Source organism: Odontesthes bonariensis, chromosome 21 (assembly GCF_027942865.1).
Source record: "Odontesthes bonariensis isolate fOdoBon6 chromosome 21, fOdoBon6.hap1, whole genome shotgun sequence".
Lineage (NCBI taxonomy): Eukaryota > Metazoa > Chordata > Actinopteri > Atheriniformes > Atherinopsidae > Odontesthes > Odontesthes bonariensis.
In genome coordinates this window covers 2,742,784-2,749,420 of record NC_134526.1, presented here as the reverse complement: position 1 = coordinate 2,749,420, position 6,637 = coordinate 2,742,784, and positions in this window count along the sequence as shown.

Sequence of the window (6,637 nt, the reverse complement as noted above, 5' to 3'; positions counted from 1 at the left end):
CTGGATCCAGCTGTCTGTGTGTAAAACTGATACCAATAAACTGTTAAAAGTCCTCTCTCCTGTGTATCTGTATCAGCTCCAACAGTGGTGCTGTGATGGGGATGATGGGAGGAGACATGGATACCACAGTTTTTCAGGTCACTCTCCAACAGACTGATTCAGTTCTGCTTCTACAATGAACGCTTCAGGGAAACATTCCTAACATTCACCATCTCTCAGTTCAACAGCTCACCTCTGCAACAGGTGAACTCACCACTGCAGTCCACATCTGTTTATATTGTTAATATATTGTTAATACACTGTTAATAATCTTAACTAACTTAACTTATCTTAACTATGTCAGTTTTATTGCACTGCCATATGTATTCATCTTTTAAATCTTGGGACACTGTAGATAAAGTTCTATATTTTTAATATATATTTTAAGCTGTTCTGTCATTTTTTATTCTTATTGGTTATTTTTAATATAATGTTTTGTACATACTATTTTAACTTTTGCATTGTGACTACCCTGCTGCTGCTGCTGCCGTCATTGTCATCATGTGGACCGGAACAGAGAAACTACGATCATCACTGCCCTCCAGTGGTCACGGTCAGTAACTACAACTCCTCACATGCAGTGATACTGATGTTCTCACCAACATTACTCCTCTTACTGCAGTGTTTTGGCACAAATGTTCATCAGTCTGATAATGAGAGTGTACACAGAGAGATAACTGACTGATATGAACTGACAGAGAGAAAAAGTCTGCCATCACACTCAGATACAGATGTGGTTCCAAGAACTCAGAACATCTGTGTTAATTGAGACAACAGCCAGGCCCGCCGATAGGGGGGGGACAAACGGGTATTTTGTCCCGGGCCCAGGAATGGGGGGGGGGGGGGCCAAAAAAGAAAAAAAAATAATAATAATTTTTTTTTTAAATTTAAAAGAAAAAAAAGGAATATGCGCATTAGTCCGCAAATATGTCCAAATGTTTCAGGCACGCACGCCAATCAGGCTGAATTGATTTGAGAATCATTCCCGGTCAGCTGAATGACAGCCAGTGTAACGCGGCTCTGGTTTAACCTTATTTTGTTTAAAATAAGCCAGTATAGACATGGCAACGTGTGAAATTGCCATTTAGATAAAGTTGAATGTAACGAATGGGTTATAAACGTGACATTTTGGGGTAGCCTGTAACTTACGTTACAGGGGGGGGCCCATTCAGAGAATTTTGTCCCGGGCCCAGCCAAACCTGTCAGCGGCCCTGACAACAGCTGTTCAGAGTTAGACATCAAACTGTTTAATATGTTAAAGTCATCATCAAAGAACATGTTGCAGTGCACAAGTTTACTAAAGCTGTCCAATAATTAATAAGAATAACAATTAATAATAAAATCACAATTCAACAGTTTTTTCAAATAAAGCAAATAAATGTTAACATCAGAACAACAAGTCCTATCACAACATGGGACAGGCAGCAAATACATTTCTAGAATATCAACAACTTGAGTCTATAACAACTAAGAAATGTATCTTCCACCGACCATTAGGGTAGCAGAATTTTAAGCATCTGCACCCCAAAACTGCTATCAAAAACATATAAATTACTGTAGAAGATAGATAACACGATTTCTCTACCATCCTCAAAATGGGAGGCAGATACCCTAACCCTAACCCTCAGGGTCACAGGACCACAGCCCTAACCTTAAGTGCCCCACATGCCACGTTTTGAAATAATTAATTTTAATAATTTTTTTCCCAAATATTTATTTAAGACCCCCTACTTTCTATTTTTAGCCCCCCCCCCCCCCCCCCCCCCCCCCCCCCCACACACACACACACAATGACTCAAAATCCTCATTTGTGGCGCATACAATTCAAAATCCTTCACAGAACACATTATACAGGACAAATGATGTACAGCAGAGGTCTTCAACAGGGGGTCCGAAACCCCCTGGGGGTCCGCGGAGGTACTGCAGGGGGGTCGCAAAATCTTTGGTTGATTAGACGATTTTTAACATTAAAAAAAAAAATTTAAAAAATAAAAAATAAAAAATTTTCAAACAGTTTTTTCTCACAAATTGTGTGCAAACGTGTGCCATCCACAGATGGTTTGAGGATTCATTGTCCCATCTACATGCATGTTTAAAGTTAAAATCTGTGAATTATTTGAATAGCTCAGTGTTGTATGCAAGATGTTTGTTTATAAATGGCAGTGGCACGGCCACCCTGTACCTTGCACATGTTTAAAATAAAAACATGAATATATTAACCTATGTATTATTTGAATAGCTTAGTATTGAATGTACAATAACAGAGTAGCTATGTTTATACACGGCACTAGGCCCCGTTAAATATAAAACACAATTATATGCCATATAAATAGTAGGGGGGTCCCTGCTCCAACTCTCCATCAGTTTGGGGGTCCCTGGCCTGAAAAACGTTGAAGACCCCTGATGTACAGGATGGGTCTTGCACACTCAAATATCTGCTCACATTGCACAGATAACACACCTGATAATTATGCACACGGTTTGTGGTTTTGTGCTCCTGTCCAGATGTTCTGGCCTGAGGTCTGTGAGGACCTATCAACATGACTTAAGTGTAGTATTCCTGCATGCCTCACACTGTGCATAATGGGGGTCTTAGACCACGTCAACATGGAAATTAACTCCGCACACATGGTCCTCACAATGCTATGTATCGCAAAGAAAACTATTCTCATGAACTGGAAAGGAAAGAACAATCTGTGTATTAACCAGTTTAGAAATGTCCCTTTAGATTATATTAGCATGGAAACAACGTCTGCCTCCTCAAAACATCAACTGGCTGAATTTAATTCTCTCTGGTCCCCGCCGATTAGCTTTATCACATAGTGGGGGTGGTGTGTTGCTGTCCCGCCGCTCTGGGCGGTTGAGTGTGTGCTGGGGGGGCTGTGGGGCTTCGGGCTTCGGGCATCTAGTGGTCTCTCGGGTCGTGGGGGCCGGGTTGATCATTGCTGGGGGGGACTGTGTGTCTGCCCTGATTGGCAGTTTGTGGGGCTTGCGGGTGGAGCTCTCTTGCGGCGTTGGGCGGGGTCACTTGGGGACCCCGGGGTGGTGGCTGCTGGCTCTGGGTCGGGTGGCCGCGCCACTTTGGCATGGGTGGTAGTGTCTGGGGTGTCCTGCCTGTGCCCGGGGGGTCTGGGGTGCCCTGGGCGTGTCATGGTGTAGGTGGGTTGGTGCGATCTTTTATCAGCCCTTAAGTTATCTGCCCTTAAGTTATCTGCCCTTAAGTTATCTGTCCTTAAGTTATCAGCCCTTAAGTTATCTGTCCTTAAGTTATCTGTCCTTAAGTTATCAGCCCTTAAGTTATCAGTCCTTAAGTTATCAGTCCTTAAGTTATCTGCCCTTAAGTTATCTGTCCTTAAGTTATCAGCCCTTAAGTTATCTGTCCTTAAGTTATCTGTCCTTAAGTTATCAGCCCTTAAGTTATCAGTCCTTAAGTTATCAGTCCTTAAGTTATCTGCCCTTAAGTTATCTGCCCTTAAGTTATCTGTCCTTAAGTTATCAGCCCTTAAGTTATCTGTCCTTAAGTTATCTGTCCTTAAGTTATCAGCCCTTAAGTTATCAGTCCTTAAGTTATCTGTCCTTAAGTTATCAGTCCTTAAGTTATCTGTCCTTAAGTTATCAGTCCTTAAGTTATCTGCCCTTAAGTTATCTGTCCTTAAGTTATCTGCCCTTAAGTTATCAGCCCTTAAGTTATCTGCCCTTAAGTTATCTGCCCTTAAGTTATCAGCCCTTAAGTTATCTGTCCTTAAGTTATCTGTCCTTAAGTTATCAGTCCTTAAGTTATCTGTCCTTAAGTTATCAGCCCTTAAGTTATCTGCCCTTAAGTTATCTGTCCTTAAGTTATCTGTCCTTAAGTTATCTGTCCTTAAGTTATCAGTCCTTAAGTTATCAGCCCTTAAGTTATCAGCCCTTAAGTTATCTGCCCTTAAGTTATCTGTCCTTAAGTTATCAGCCCTTAAGTTATCTGCCCTTAAGTTATCTGTCCTTAAGTTATTTGTCCTTAAGTTATCTGTCCTTAAGTTATCTGTCCTTAAGTTATCTGTCCTTAAGTTATCTGTCCTTAAGTTATCAGTCCTTAAGTTATCTGCCCTTAAGTTATCAGTCCTTAAGTTATCTGCCCTTAAGTTATCTGTCCTTAAGTTATCAGTCCTTAAGTTATCTGTCCTTAAGTTATCTGTCCTTAAGTTATCAGCCCTTAAGTTATCTGCCCTTAAGTTATCTGCCCTTAAGTTATCTGCCCTTAAGTTATCAGCCCTTAAGTTATCTGCCCTTAAGTTATCTGCCCTTAAGTTATCTGCCCTTAAGTTATCAGCCCTTAAGTTATCAGCCCTTAAGTTATCTGCCCTTAAGTTATCAGCCCTTAAGTTATCTGCCCTTAAGTTATCAGCCCTTAAGTTATCAGCCCTTAAGTTATCTGCCCTTAAGTTATCTGTCCTTAAGTTATCTGCCCTTAAGTTATCTGTCCTTAAGTTATCTGTCCTTAAGTTATCAGCCCTTAAGTTATCTGTCCTTAAGTTATCTGTCCTTAAGTTATCTGTCCTTAAGTTATCTGTCCTTAAGTTATCTGTCCTTAAGTTATCAGTCCTTAAGTTATCTGCCCTTAAGTTATCTGTCCTTAAGTTATCTGCCCTTAAGTTATCTGTCCTTAAGTTATCTGTCCTTAAGTTATCTGTCCTTAAGTTATCAGCCCTTAAGTTATCTGTCCTTAAGTTATCTGTCCTTAAGTTATCTGTCCTTAAGTTATCTGCCCTTAAGTTATCAGCCCTTAAGTTATCTGTCCTTAAGTTATCTGTCCTTAAGTTATCTGCCCTTAAGTTATCTGTCCTTAAGTTATCTGTCCTTAAGTTATCTGCCCTTAAGTTATCAGCCCTTAAGTTATCTGTCCTTAAGTTATCTGCCCTTAAGTTATCAGCCCTTAAGTTATCTGTCCTTAAGTTATCTGCCCTTAAGTTATCTGTCCTTAAGTTATCTGTCCTTAAGTTATCTGTCCTTAAGTTATCTGCCCTTAAGTTATCAGCCCTTAAGTTATCTGTCCTTAAGTTATCTGCCCTTAAGTTATCAGCCCTTAAGTTATCTGTCCTTAAGTTATCTGTCCTTAAGTTATCTGTCCTTAAGTTATCTGTCCTTAAGTTATCTGTCCTTAAGTTATCTGTCCTTAAGTTATCTGTCCTTAAGTTATCTGCCCTTAAGTTATCTGCCCTTAAGTTATCTGCCCTTAAGTTATCTGTCCCTTAAGTTATCTGTCCTTAAGTTATCTGTCCTTAAGTTATCTGTCCTTAAGTTATCTGTCCTTAAGTTATCTGTCCTTAAGTTATCTGTCCTTAAGTTATCTGCCCTTAAGTTATCTGCCCTTAAGTTATCTGCCCTTAAGTTATCTGTCCTTAAGTTATCTGTCCTTAAGTTATCTGTCCTTAAGTTATCTGCCCTTAAGTTATCTGTCCCTTAAGTTATCTGCCCTTAAGTTATCTGTCCTTAAGTTATCTGCCCTTAAGTTATCAGCCCTTAAGTTATCAGCCCTTAAGTTATCTGTCCTAAAGTTATCTGTCCTTAAGTTATCAGCGCCTTAAGTTATCTGTCCTTAAGTTATCTGTCCTTAAGTTATCAGCCCTTAAGTTATCTGTCCTTAAGTTATCTGTCCTTAAAGTTATCTGCCCTTAAGTTATCTCGTCCTTAAGTTATCTGCCCTTAAGTTATCTGTCCTTAAGTTATCAGCCCTTAAGTTATCTGTCCCTTAAGTTATCTGTCCTTAAGTTATCTGCCCTTAAGTTATCTGTCCTTAAGTTATCAGTCCTTAAGTTATCTGTCCTTAAGTTATCAGTCCTTAAGTTTATCTGTCCTTAAGTTATCTGCCCTTAAGTTATCAGCCCTTAAGTTATCTGTCCTTAAGTTATCTGTCCTTAAGTTATCAGTCCTTAAGTTATCTGTCCTTAAGTTATCTGTCCTTAAGTTATCTGTCCTTAAGTTATCTGTCCTTAAGTTTATCTGTCCTTAAGTTATCTGTCCTTAAGTTATCTGTCCTTAAGTTATCTGTCCTTAAGTTATCTGTCCTTAAGTTATCTGTCCTTAAGTATCTGCCTTAAGTTATCTGTCCCTTAAGTTATCTGTCCTTAAGTTATCTGTCCTTAAGTTATCTGCCCTTAAGTTATCTGTCCTTAAGTTATCTGCCCTTAAGTTATCTGTCCTTAAGTTATCTGCCCTTAAGTTATCTGTCCTTAAGTTATCAGCCCTTAAGTTATCAGCCCTTAAGTTATCTGCCCTTAAGTTATCTGTCCTTAAGTTATCAGCCCTTAAGTTATCAGTCCTTAAGTTATCTGTCCTTAAGTTATCAGCCCTTAAGTTATCAGCCCTTAAGTTATCAGCCCTTAAGTTATCTGCCCTTAAGTTATCTGTCCTTAAGTTATCAGCCCTTAAGTTATCAGCCCTTAAGTTATCTGCCCTTAAGTTATCTGTCCTTAAGTTATCTGCCCTTAAGTTATCTGTCCTTAAGTTATCAGCCCTTAAGTTATCAGCCCTTAAGTTATCTGCCCTTAAGTTATCCTGTCCTTAAGTTATCAGCCCTTAAGTTATCTGTCCTTAAGTTATCTGTCCTTAAGTTATCAGA